The following is a 14,580-nucleotide window of genomic DNA, read 5'->3' as shown; positions in this document are numbered from 1 at the left end:
GACCACACTAATGACCAACGATCTAAAATGCCATATCAAGAATCAGAAGAGGAAGAGAGAAATAAACATGAAGAAGTGACCAAAGAGAAAGTAGTAATGTATCATCTGTTAATATATCGGGTGTTCGTTTAAATTTAAATTTAAAGTATGCAATGAAAAGTCAATTGTGAACGCACCACGGATTACAGAACACGGATCAACTGTTGAAAACTACAAACTAACGAGTGGTGCGTTCACAATCGACTCTTCAACGCCAACTTTGACGATAAATTTAAATGAACACCCGATATATTAAAAAATATGAAAGAACCTAAAAGAGGCAAAAATGAAGGAACGAAACCGAAGCAAAACGCTGCGAATAACTGAAAAAATGGAGATATCAAAAATCGAAATACATACAACATATGAACTAAGAAAGATAATGGAAGTAATAAAAGGTCAAGGGCTAAGAATATGATAATCATATTAATCCGTGATGTTTGGAGTTTGTATGTATGTAAAAAAAAGATGAAACAACAAGATACTGAATAAAACTCGATCTTGGACAAAAACAAATTCTTTTAGACAATTCAATGAGTCTGTAAATCTAAAAGAAATATGAGTACACCAAATATTGTCAAAAAATATTAATGCACTTTCTCAATTTCTCAGCCTGCTCACTAAAACCACCAACAAAACAAAATCTGGAACCAAAATAATCACTTTTTAGAAAATGTTACGTCGACAATGAAGAACGAACATGTTCAAAGCTTTCACCACGAAATTGGAAACATTTGAAAGCAGTTTCATAAGAAAGCACTTTAATACCATTTGTACTAGAAGAAGTTTCTTTACCCAAAAATGGAATCCAAAATAGCCAACGAACTTCGTTGTACCTCCGCCTCTTCTACGACTAAAAATGCTTCATTCAAAACCCCAAAACACTAAATTAGAATTTAATTTATTAATAAACGACTGAAATTTCAATTTAATTTCAAAAAGAGCGGTAGAAGAACCTGCCCAAAAAGTCCTTGTGACAATACACTTTATTGTACGCTGTGAAATGTCACTCTTATTCAGAATCTATTTTTTTCCCATGCAGTATAAGTAACAAATGAAGTGTTGACAAGTAAATGTGGTAATTGTTCACTTTAACTACTTCTGGAATTTTCGCGTTTTTTCTGGCTAGGCAGCCTCAGGGCGTCCTCCTAGATCGTTTCCCACCATTCAAACCTAGTGCAAATGAATTTTCCTTACCCTTTAGTTATACTAAGACATTGGCGCGACCTTGACGCAACCTTGAAACACAACAAGATAGAAAAAAGGCATTTGCACAAGGTTTGAGTGATGGAAAACAATCTAGGAGGACGCCCTGAGGGTGTCTAGCCAGAAAAAACGCGAAAATTCCAGAAGTAGTTAAAGTGAACAATTACCGTAAATGTTTTAACATTAAATATAAATTTAATCGCAAAAACACTCGTTTAATTTCCTCGCTCCGTTGACAATCTTTATTTGTCATATTTAATCCACTCACTATGACACCTTGTTATCTCCAACACTAAATAAATTACTATCGACGACTCGTCCACTCGTCTTAATTGACCTCCGAGGTCAACGAAAACGCTCCTGCCGCTTATGCCATCCGCAACTCAATCCGCCACTTTCGCATTCTCTAAATCAACCCCATCAAACAAACCCATTAAGAACCACCGGATAAATCCGCACAGTAGCTGACAAGACGCTCGCTCGACCCATTCTCGTCGTAATTTATACTCCATTTAGGCTCCACTCCAGTCGAGTGTTCTGGTATGAATGCAAAAAACCACCCATCTCCTGAACTCGCCGCCGACACACCCAAAACCAACAACGGAGTCGTTGTCGAACGAAATTCAGAATGAATTCAATAAGGTTTTTGACATTTGATTTCGTCTTCGAATTTCTTGGGCGTTGCTTCGCCGGGTGAGATCTTATCTAATTGCAAAATGTCAGATTGTAAAAGCTTTCGACTTGGCCAAATTCAAGGCGAGTTAGATTTCTTATTTATTTTCACTTATTGGAACATTACGGCCAGACAAAAAAACATTATCCTTGCAAATATCCCTGACGGATCTGCATTATTCGGGTCCTATAACGCCGAAAATTGCCATTCTAGGTGTTTTATTTATAAACGAGCTCGTAACATTTACATACAATAAAAAGAAGATCGCAATCTCCAAGAGGATGGAGCATCGCTTATCTCCACTCGATCAAATTATTTTTATTCTAGCAATTTTGTTCACAGTGAATTACACCAACAAGGAGTACTCGCTTTTTACCGATTCTTGCAGTTGAAATGTAAAGTTAAACAAATCTGACTGAGCCTTTCAGACTCACCCCTGACAATGTCTGATGGTATTAGAGGGTAGACGTTGCTTCTGACAGACAAGGCCACACCTACCACCGAATAACTCTACAGCTCTACAGTCGAAAGGCCTAAAGATTTTATCAGTTTGCTTGAAAGGCTTCGACTCTTTCAGCAGGAAATTTACAAAATATTATCTACGAGTTGCTCCCAAAGCTGGAATAGACTTGACATTTCGACTAGTTCATCGTTTAACCGTTGGCGCTGACCCCGTTCTGACAGGGTGTCATGTCAGATTTTCAAAAAATTCAAAATGTGATCTAGTTTTAAAATAACAAACTTATCGGAGGATTACTGGCACGTCGAAGGTCGCCCAACAATTAAAATATGGGAAAGTTTTCTAAAAATTTTAAATGGGATTCGTGACTTGAAAAAACTTGGTAATCGATACTTTGTAATGCATGTAACGTGTCGAGAAAAAAACTTTTGGATTATTTATCACTCGCGACATGCAACAAAATGTACTGTTTGCAGCGAAAATTCTGATGGTTGGGTCTTCAATCCATTTGGAACAACATTGTGCTCCCACTTGTGATCTATTTCAGTCCCTTTACACTCCAGGAAACTCCAAAGATGTGGAGGGTTGCGATAAGGACGCTACAACTGCCACAAGCGACTACAATACAGTCGAAACGACATGTCACACGATTTAATCTCCTCCCGCTTAAAATTTCACCAATTTCACTCTTTATTCTCGTGGAAATTCACAACAGGACGCCATCGCTTCTCTCCTTCTCTGGCAAAAGCCACAACGACACGTTTGGAAAATAATCGATTTGAGAATTTTGAACAAAAATTCGAATATGAATTTTTCGTCTCTTTATATGCGGGTGGTCGGTCTCGGCTCGCGACGTTAGTGTTTCAGCGCCATCTCGTCCCTTAAGACCCAAACTAGAAAAGGCGAAAAAGCGTTATGGCAACATTAAATTTCTAGTGGGAATTTATCGCAGCAAATTCTTTAGCAAAGCTAATTGAACGGATTGTTTATGACAATAAATTTTTGTGATTTGATTAAAAGGTGGTGTGAGGCGGTATGGTTTGAGGTTATGTCCGAGCCGGCTGTACGTCATCTGTGACAGATGAAAATAGAAAGGAGAGTGGTGTGAAGCATTATTTCCTTAATGACATTTCTATTAATAGGCAAACGCTCACCTTCGAAGACAATCACAAGAAACAAATTTCACTTAAGTGAAATTCGAAATTGCTAAATAAACCTTGCTCGGTCGGCTTGTGTGGACTAGTTGGACAAAAAGAGAAAAAGTGGTAAGAATATTCAAATTTCGTTAATAAAATATAGGACAATTTTACAATCGATACGAAAGCAGTACATCTGACTTATCCGAGGGGGACAATGAGTTATTATGGATCATATCGATTGGGGCAAGCCGGGGGTGAATTCACACACACATGCACACGAAAAATTCGTTACCTCCTATATCCTAGGCCCGCTTGGCATCGTGGTTAAAATTGAATTTAAAGTCAATGGCGAGGAAACCGGAGACGGGCACTGCGTCACTGTGGGGTTCATCCAGGTCGGATTACCACCGCGGTTGACGATTTTTAACACCAAATGTCAACATTCTTGCATTAATTTACACCACCGACGTAAAGACTGACCCGCGACTGAACACCACAACCAGTGTTGCCAGACCTATCGAGTGACATTTCGGTAGATCAACTCGGAACTTTTCGGTAGGTTTCGTAAAAAATCGGTAGATTTTTTTATTTCTCGGCACTGGACGTATTCCTTGTAATAAAACGATTGAATTTTACATAAATAAAAGCTACGCTCTTTCACACCCTCATCATGGCGTAATTTAAACAGAACACAAAAAAAAAATAGGGCATTTAACGGAGTTTTGGTGATGGTGATCACCCCTTCGATTGCAGAAATAACGGCACATCAACCAGTCCAAAACAAAACGCCTTCCAGATTGAAAAAACTAAAAAGCAATATTTCTATGAAGTATAACGTTGGAAAAACTTGCAAGAACTTCACGGTTTTTACGTAAACAAAATCGCTGTTTTCCATTTAATCCTAGAAATATTGTCATAAAACAATGCATATACAGTGTGGAATAAAATGATTTACATTTAAAATAAATTAATAAATTGTGAAACACAATTGGCAAAAGGAGAAAAGCAAAAAAAAGAACAACAAAACAGCTACAGTCATATAATTCTAAAGAAATACGTTCAAGTCCGTAACATGTAGAAAATAACTAAACATAAATAAAAGCTAGACACTTTCACACCCTCGACAACAGAACACAAAGAAAGCGGGGTAATTAACGGGATCACCCTTTCGACTCCAGGAATAACGGCACATCAACCAGTCACCAGTCCAAAACAAAACGCCTTAGATGTTCTCTTATGCAAATGAAGTAAAAATGTTAGATTATGAAAATTTTTTTGAGTAACTTTTCGGTAGATTTGAGGTTTAAATCGGTAGATCGGTAGATTTTATGCGAATTCGGTAGATCTACCGAAAATTCGGTAGATCTGGCAACACTGACCACAACGAAATGCTTCGGAGTTCTGAACCACTCACCAAGCGATCCAATAAGAACTCACCCAGTCAGGGACGGACTAGGCGAGACGTCCCGGGGAAGTTGGTCCAAATCAACAAAATCAATTTAAAACAAACACTTTGGCGATGCGGGTGCATTATTAAAAATTTGGAATACACTACCTGTCACAAATTCCCCAGTTTCGTCACTTTGTTAATGAGGGATCGTTCAGTCTTGGTTTTTTTTCGCTGGACTATGCAATAATTTTTACTACGGCATTTTTTAATGTTATGCAGTTTATTATTTAATTAATAAAATTTTTGTTGCGTATGTTACGCACTCAGAAATGAGGTTCGGTGTATTTTGGGTTGCCTAGCCTCGCAGGTACGGTGACGGTGAATGCTATACAAGTGTTATCTATTCTAAATAAAGTCCATTCAAAAATCAAAAAACCACCACCTGTTGCTTTAGGTTGGTAAAATTTAACAAACCCTAGATAGATATTTTTTCATACTATGTTGGTAACTATAAATTATGACATATATTTGATTCAAAATAAAATTCAATTGCTTTGAATTTCGTTCATATTGTTTTATTAGCAGCACGTTTCATTTATTTATTGATTCTTATTATTTTTAATTAAACATTCCCAGAAAAACAAGACATTTAATAAACACTTAACCTCAAAATTACAAGTCTCACTAAATTTTACACTAGACAGCGTTGCCGATAGTAATTATCGAGGAAAATGCGACGTTGGTGGTTTTTTGATTTATGAATGGACTTTTTTTTTTGTAGTTATTTATTTAATGAGTTTTTTTTTTAATTTACACACGAACAAATTGAATATAACGTTTTTTGTTCGACGAACCCCTTAAAGGCTCCAAATCGCTTAAAATCTTTAAAATTAGCTTGACGTTTCGTTTTGACAAGTCGTGACATTTATCAAAATCCGTTCACACAGGAGAAAATTGTCAAATTCTCACAGTGTCGAACAAAAAACCACCTTTATGTATTAATAACCTTAATTTTGATTTTTGTGTCAATTTTGAAAATGTGAATGTCAGATTTATCGACAAAACATTCAAAGAGTTTTCAAAATTACCCAAATGGAATAGAACTAGCTTTATTAATAAAAAATATAAAATAAATAAATAAAAATCAAAAACTTAATATAATCGTGTCAAAAATAAATTACGCCCTAGGATTTAGGGATATTCGTTACTAGGTTGCCATAAATTTGGTTAGGTTGGAGGCTATGTGGTTTCTGGTGACAAACAAAAGATATCGTAACCGTAAGGCAATGAATTTTTTGTAACAGTTGCATATGGTTCTATTTCTCGCTAAGTGATATACTCCGTACGCTAATAGATTGCACGTTTTTTGACAGAAGACAGACACAGAGACAAGTGTAGCAGGAATTAATCTGCAAGGCTACAACGGTTTTTTACATAACGTGAAACAATTGAGATGTAGGATGGGGAGTTTAGTATTTTTCACTGCATTATGTTTTCGAAATAGAATTTAAAAACGTGCAATCTATCAGCGTACGGACTATAGATGTTTTTTCGTTTCATAATAAATTTTGGTTTCTGGCCCCATATTTAGATGGATTTAATCTCTCAATTCATAGTAACCAACTTTTGGCATTCAAAATTACTTTTGAAATTCTAGCTACATACAACATGAAAAACGTTATTTCCCTAAAAGGTCGAATTCTAGGGAGTAATTTATTTTTGACACAATTGTATGTGTTTTGTTGTCGCTCATATTGACAAATTGTAGATACAGGGTGATCCAATTTTTTTTTTAAATGCTCTAGCAACTTTATTTCTTGTCCGATTCCAATAAGCGATATATCAAATGAAAAGGCGTTTAAGGGACTATGAACTGCCATATAAAATTTATTTTTTAAAGAAGCGGTTTAAGTGGGGTGATATTTAACTTTCTTATTTTAAATTGTGATATATGTTTTTCATTACTTATTTTTAAAGTCACTATTTTTCTAAACATTGCTGTATAAAAATATTATTTATTTTTTGAAAAGTTATGAAGAAATAAAAATGTTTAATAAATAATAATTGAGACATTTTAATGAAAAAGCGAATAAAATCAAGTTGCTTTCTACAGCATTTGTTACGCAAAGAATTTGACAAGTTGTTAAAATTGTATTTCCTCGTAATCGTGAGTAAAAATGAATTTGAAGAAATGACCGACATGCTACAAGCCTATTTTGAGTGTGAAAAATATGCACAGGCTGCTGAATTGTCAAATTCTTTGTGTAATAAATACTCTAGCTGACAGGTCTCACAAAGCAACTTGATTTTAATCGCTTTTTCATTAAAATGTCATTTTTATTTCTTAATTTTTTTTCAAAAAACAAATAATATTTTTGTACAGCAATGTTTAGAAAAATAGTGACTTTAAAAATAAGTAATGAAAAACATATGTCACTATTTAAAATAAGAAAGTTAAATATCACCCCACTTAAACTGCTTCTTTAAAAAATAAATATTATATGGCAATTCATGGTCCCTTAAACGCCTTTTCATTTGATATATCGCTTGTTAAAATCGGACAAGAAATAAAGTTGCTAGAGCATTTTAAAAAATTTTCAACATTCATGTGACAATTTCAATAAAGCATAATTTAGAGTAATTTTTTAATGTGACAGAAAAACGACGTCGACTATTTAATAATCAGCTGCAAATGAGAAAGATGACAATTATGACAAGACAGTCTCAACTGTCAACTATTACTAATTGTGTTTATTACTCAAAATATACAGTGAGTGTCAAAATAAATACAACTCATCTGTCCTAGATTTTATGTTGTCAATATCAGGTGACAGCATAATATGTATTTTTGGCAGATTACGGATACTTTTGATATACCGTGAGTTTTTTTATTTTACTGAACATAGGATTCATGGATCTGTAAGTTTGGTTCAAACAAAGGCTTACGCCTATGTATAGTGAAATTTTTTTAATAAACAATTGTCAGTGTCAAAATGAAGTAAAAAACCATACTGTACCACCCTAAAATTTGGACATATGGACCAGCTGTATAACAATTTGACACCAAATCATGGTTAAGGTTATGTTCACTTCACTTCCCGTACCTTTCTTCCGTGAATTCATTTTCAAAACAAATTTAATGAGAAATCAGGAGAAACCTTTTCGAATTTGAAATAAACTCTCGCTCGTTAGGGCGCAGGCTCAGTTACATAAAAAAATGTTGACACTCAATGTGACCAATCGTATTATCATGAAAATCACAGTTTGGCTCATACCAACAAGACAACGTTTTGACAATTGTTTATTAAAAAAATTCAACTATATATTATCATTTATAACATAACCTCGAATTACCATTGCATTGCCAACATATCACAAACGTCCCAACCTTTTATAGTCACTTGGTATTTTATTAATTAATCGTGTACTTCCCAACAAGCAATCGTTCATATCCCGGGAGAAATTACGTGTAAAAATGCATCAATGAAATACATTCTACATGACTATTTCGTAAAAAAATTTCAAACTCCAAAAAAATATGTAAATTTATGAATGCGTACATTTTTCTGCGATTTTTTCGCGTCATTCTTTTAAAAACTTTGGTCTAATCAGCCAATGGCAAGTGAAGAGATAATTGCATTAGTGCAATTATCGATAACTACACTGGTTGCACTTATCGTTGTAACGCATTTGTCAGTGGTTGAATCATGAATCATATCTTGGAGTAATCTGATTTGTATTAAATACTGTGAAAGAAATAGTTATGATTGATCACGTCTGAACGCTTCAGAGTCGATGGATTTAGTTTTCTAAAGTGGATTTGGTTGAAGATAATCTACACGAAAATTTCCTTCGTATACAGGGTGTCTCAGCTAAGACTTTCGAGCCTAATAACTCGATTATTTTCCAAAGGATTTTTGTGAAATTTAAAATGCAGATATTTCAGACGGTGAAGAATAAAATCCCCTTAAAACAATTACCCAAGTCTTAAAAATGTAATTTTTACATGCCTTTTTAAAATGTTGAATCACTTAAGATTTACCTACATCAAAAAATTGATCGTCAATAGAAAATGCTGTAGGGAGAAACTCGTCCTCGAAAGACGTCTGGTTTGTAAGAAAAAAGCAAAAAACTGTATTAAACGTAGCTGCAGATGCAAAAACGTAGACGCGTATGAAACAAACGCGCTATTTTGCAGAATTTTGGTCATCCCTTTTCGCACAAACGCAGGTGACACATTTGACGTTTATCTTGCTAACCTTACAAACATTTACAAAGTTAAAGACAACATTTGGACGTAATTTATTATACTGGATGCTTTAATTTTTCCATAAAGGACTAAAACACGATCGTGATATTTTAGCAAGGTAATTTAGTTCACGTACGCTTCCTGTGTCTTCAAATAAATTGACGACTCTCTTAACTTTACATTTTGTAAAGCCTACATTTGGATGGTATTCCACGAGAAAACGAACTGTGTCATTGAAGTTCTTACGACACTCTTCATAGGCAAAAATTGTCTCCTTTTTCAACAATATTGAAATTTCTGCCATTGTAGTCTATTTTTAGAGTATTTTCAATACATTTACACAATTTGACGTTTATAATAAAGCGCGCCCAATTTTGACAGATTTTAAAGGTGTGCAAAATGTTGCTTGGCAAGCTTTCATCAATTGTTTCAAAAGGTAACTTCAAATTTTACATTACATTTTTAACAACAAAATCTAATCTTTTCGTTGAATCAGACGAGTGATTTAGTTAATTGTTTGTGTAGACCCCTATTTCTTAATGTTTAACAATCTAATAATAATCGCGCCTAATTTTCAATAAAGGAAGCATGTGTTACAATTACATTTTTAAACTTGAGGATATTTTATTATTACTAATTGAACCTTCACCGTCTAAAATATCTGTATTTTAAATTTCATAAAAATCTGTAGGCTCGAAAATCTTAGCTGAGACACCTGTATAGATGGACAAATAAAACTGGAACACTTAAAATTTAATCAATGTACAGTTGGCTTAAAAAAACGGGAAATGAAATTTGACCTAATGTGAATTGGAGATTTAATTTGTGTCTGTTTGACAGTACTATTTCTGACAGATAAGTGCAGTTTTTTAACCTAAATTCTAAAAGGCCGTTTCAAACTATAAAAATTTAGTAAAATCTGACAGAACTTTTTCTGACAGTTCCCGTTTTTTTTTGTAGCCAACCGTAAATAAGACTATTGAATTGTCAATATATTTGTCAGTATCTATATAATATGTCATACCAAAGTTAACCTATTTGTGATAAAGCCGTAATTAAACAATGCAAATTTGTATATTCTGACTTATGTGATTGTCATTTTGTCCCAGTTTTATTTGTCCATCGACTGTACAATAAGTTCATTTATTCGATAAATTAAATGATAAAAGATAAGTAGAAACTTATGAAAACTTAAAACCAACGAGAAAATATATTAATAATAACTAAGAAGGTAATTTCATTGAATGGCAGACAAAAAATTTCGTCCACAACTGTCATTCCACCCACATATGCTCTAAACGAGCAGCCTTTAGGAAGGGATAACCTCACTTCACATGTTGACATGTGTCAATCAAATTGTGTCTACCATGTTCTTATGGGTGACAGTAATAAATTTCAAATTTTAATCATAATGACAATAAAGACTACACCCAATTTTTGTAAAATGACAGGAAAAGGGTGGTCGAATTTTTTTAGCCGGAATAGTACAGCTGTACAACTAGACTGGACTATCTCTACTTCGCAATTCATATGCGACATATGTTACTTAATACCCGATTGTTACTCAATATAGTGGAGATGACTGATGACAGCACAACAGTATTCTTATCTAATTTAGTTGATCAGGTCGTATGTCACCAGTTCATGTTTTATTGATTAATGATACTCATAACATGCGTAAAAAAATATCACCAATAATTGTATTTATTTACTTTGAATTGTGTTTCAAAAATGTTTACACTGTTATTCTAAAATTGCATTCTGTGTATTTGGTTTATTAAGTATAAAAAAGTGTAGATCGAATTTGTCATCCCTGGCCAGCCAGTGAAGCTGATTGCTTCACAAAACTGCAACAACGAAACAGTATTCTACTGGAGTAACATTTTGAGAATAAGTTAGAGACAAATTTGTACAATTTTCTAATAAGTAATAACGAGTAAATAAATCAAGTAAGTAAGTCAAGGTAATGGCTCAATTCCCAGTTCAGCTCGGCCACTGGCCACACACCACATGTCTATCGTTACTCAAATAATATTTAGGTATTGTTATTTTCACGCTGTCCAGAAGAACAGCAGTTCGTTGACTAAATTATGTCTCGTGACTTCTCAGAAGAAAGTCGAGAATAGCCAAAATCTGCCTCTCATTTTATTCTTGTGTAAGAATCTGTAAGCAAATTGTTCCATTACATGAAAGAGTTATTGTGTGTTAGACGCAAATCAGTGTCGGAAACATAAACCATGTGTGATGATGTGGTTTCTTGCAGTTGTGCTACCTGTAGAGATGCCACGTCGTAATCCAAGTTCTGAAGCGCATATCGTTTTTGCAAGACAAAATCATTAAGCTACAACTTAGATTATTATTTTTCATAAATTGTCGAGAAATGTCAATCTGATGTTTGTCGATAAAAAATAATTTTGAAGAAAATTAAAAGTACATATTCCGCGTACTTCCGTAAAACTGATGTGTTATTCAAACGTCAGCAACTACTTTTCCATTTGAGTAATTGTTGCTTCGCAGGTTTTATTTATTTCAGAATGAAGCAAATTTTTAGAATAATTGTAAAAATATTGAGCGTTCAAAAAAGTATTACATGTAAGGCAGCGCAACATCTAGGCCGAATTTATTTATCACTGCAGATACTGTACAATTTCTTCGAAAGCACTATTTTCTATATTGTCAATTATTTTTTTGCTATAATAGGCCCACTTTTGGCACGATGTCCACGTCGAAGTTTCAGACAACAGACAATACTGGAATCAAGTAATGAAGTTATGAAGTATTGAAGTTACAACGAACTTTCAAATTTAATTTCTTTCTACTGTTAATTTTTACTCTCATAACAATACCATTTTGTCGCTGTTAATGTTACGTCAGAAATCTGTCAAATAAACCAACCATAGATTAATATACCTACTACAAAATATATCCGGTTGCAGTGCTGCAAATAACCGAATAAAAAAATGTTCTAATTGTATTGCCAACTCAAACATTCCTTCTTAATTACCCCGTAAATACCATGTGACTATAAATGTTTATGATTATTTTCTTCTGTTATCAATACAACTGATGTTTTATGTTGGTATAGCCGATTTTCAAATTCAAATATGTATATCAAACTTAGAGTAAAAAATCATGCTTTACATTGACGACATTAATAATGAAGAGCTTTACCATTCAGGGATGCCAACCCACTACATTTACTTTAATCATTTATAGTCATTTGGTATAAATACACACCATTTTCGCGGTTCACAGACACCAAACGGCTACCATTTAAATTACAAAATTAAATGATCGGATCTGTTTTGGTTCTATGCGTATTTTTATTTCTGTACTTATCTGTCTCTGGATGAAATCTACCTTAAATGTGCTTACCTAACTATAAAATTCAAGTAATTGATAAATGTGACTTACGTTTTAATTATTAACTTTGATGTCTTAAAATTAATTCCTATTTATTGGATCAATCAAATTATTTAACTTATCTTTTACTGTTTATTTTCCACAAGATTAACACGCCTTGTCGGTAATTTTTAAACCCCAGCTTATGCAATACAACCATCAATAATTCCTAGTATTGCGATAAGTTAAAAATTTGTCATAAAATAAATTTTTCCACGCTTGATCATTTTCAGTATCAACAAAATGTCAATAACAAATTGAACTATCAAGGGTATTTTTGATAATTGTTCAAAATCGTGGCTCCAAAATCCCATTTTAATAAAGTTCTTAAAAACTAATTAATTAATTTTTTTCCAATATCCTTTACGTTTCATTTCATTAATACATTTTGACAAAGAGAACATAATAACAATTAACGTTATACAGTTGGTTGCAAAAATCACGGGAACGGCAGAACAATTTTTTCCTTCTTACGAGAGATAGGTTAGAATTCAACATTTTTAAAATCATTTGAGAGGTATTGTCAAGTGGACAGTTAATTGACAAATGGACAAAACCAAATTTACATTAGGAAAATTTTCATTTCCCGTTTTTTTTTTTTTTTGCAACCAACTGTACCTACCTACAACATATCATCGGTTATAAACTTATAACCGTTTCCCGGTGGAAATCTTACCATTACGTCAAACAATGACATTTTTGTATCAGTGGAAAAGCAAAGAACTAATTAATCGTCTCCTGAAGATGACTGCAAAATTTCTAATCTCTACTCTCCAACAAGAAAAAACAAAATAACAATACCTGACCGACAAAGTGATTCTTATCTTATCAAAAGTGGTATTCAAGTACTGTACATTTTGGTTGTCAATGTCATTTAAAAATTTGGTTAGATTGTCACAGATTTAAAAAAATTCCCTGCCTAATTATACCCATGTCAACAAAGTGTCAAAAAAATGAGAAAAAAATGACAATTAATGTCATACAACATAATGATAGGTTATGATATTTACGACTGTTTTACAATGGAGCATTTTTGATTGTTTATGTTTAATAGTTTATTCACGCCAAGAAAGCAATTACAAGAAAACACACATGGAGCATTAGCAAGAACAAAAAGTGGGAACAAGATGCATCACTTGCATAGAAGTCTCCTACAGTCACTCTTGAACTTATTTGTCGAGACTCCACAGAAGTCTAACTCGTTACAGTAAAGGTTGGCCAGGCGAAGGGCACTATTCAAGGGTGAATTGTAGGAGTAATTGTGTTTATGGCAGTAAACATGAAACAAATTCGGGTGTCTGAGGTTACATAAAGGAACATTAAAGCCGATACGAAGCAGAGCATCAGAAGAATCAACATTATAGTTAATTATTTTATGTAGAAAACACAGCTTGTGACAATCCCTTCTGGTTTTAAGTGAGGGCAAAGACATGTAAGCGGCTACAGAGTGCAAATCATCAAAATTGATATTTTGAGTTCTCAGCTTATATTTCAAATACTTCAAGAAATTGTTCTGTACCGACTCGATACGTGAAATGTGAGTACCGTAAAAAGGTGACCAGATAACACAATTGTATTCTAATATTGAGCGGACCAAGGAATTATATAATATTATAATCGCTCTGGTGTTCTTAAAATCCACTGTCCATCTTTTTAAACATCCCAGCATTTTTCTTCCCCTAGAGATCAAGAAGTCGTAATGTTCATGAAACGATAAATTGGAATCGAAAAAAAGACCCAGGTCTTTGATGGCATTGATAATTTCCAGCTGCTCCCCTTCCAATGAATAATAAGGAACGGAGGGCACAGTTTTCCTGCTGAAACACATTGCCTTGCATTTGCAAACATTGAGTTTCATACCATTGCGTGCGCACCAGTTTTCAATTCTTCTGACATCCTGCTGAAGATCAAATACATCCAGCTGCGTTTTGATGATTTTATAGATTTTTAGATCGTCCGCGTACAGCAGCGATGCCGAGGTCAGACTATCAGTGATGTCATTGATGAAGATTATGAATAATA

At 33.8% G+C, this 14,580-nt stretch overlaps 1 protein-coding gene across 3 annotated transcripts in view; it reads right to left on the bottom strand.

Moving 5' to 3' along the window:
- LOC138136921 (beta-1,4-glucuronyltransferase 1) overlaps window positions 1-14,580 on the bottom strand; it is a 118,049-nt gene that overhangs the window by 99,032 nt on the left and 4,437 nt on the right. For 2 of the 3 annotated variants that reach the window (XM_069056226.1, XM_069056229.1), the window contains exon 1: window positions 3,810-4,011. The exons of the other annotated variant lie outside the window; for it this stretch is intronic. The gene's annotated coding sequence lies outside the window, so the exon portion shown is untranslated. Of the gene's footprint in view, window positions 1-3,809; window positions 4,012-14,580 lie in introns of those variants that run through there. 3 annotated transcript variants of the gene reach the window in all.

The sequence above is a fragment of the Tenebrio molitor genome, chromosome 8, assembly GCF_963966145.1.
Source record: "Tenebrio molitor chromosome 8, icTenMoli1.1, whole genome shotgun sequence".
Taxonomy (NCBI): Eukaryota; Metazoa; Arthropoda; class Insecta; order Coleoptera; family Tenebrionidae; genus Tenebrio; species Tenebrio molitor.
The sequence above is the reverse complement of the archived record's forward strand: the minus strand, read 5'-3'. Positions and strand labels throughout refer to the sequence as shown.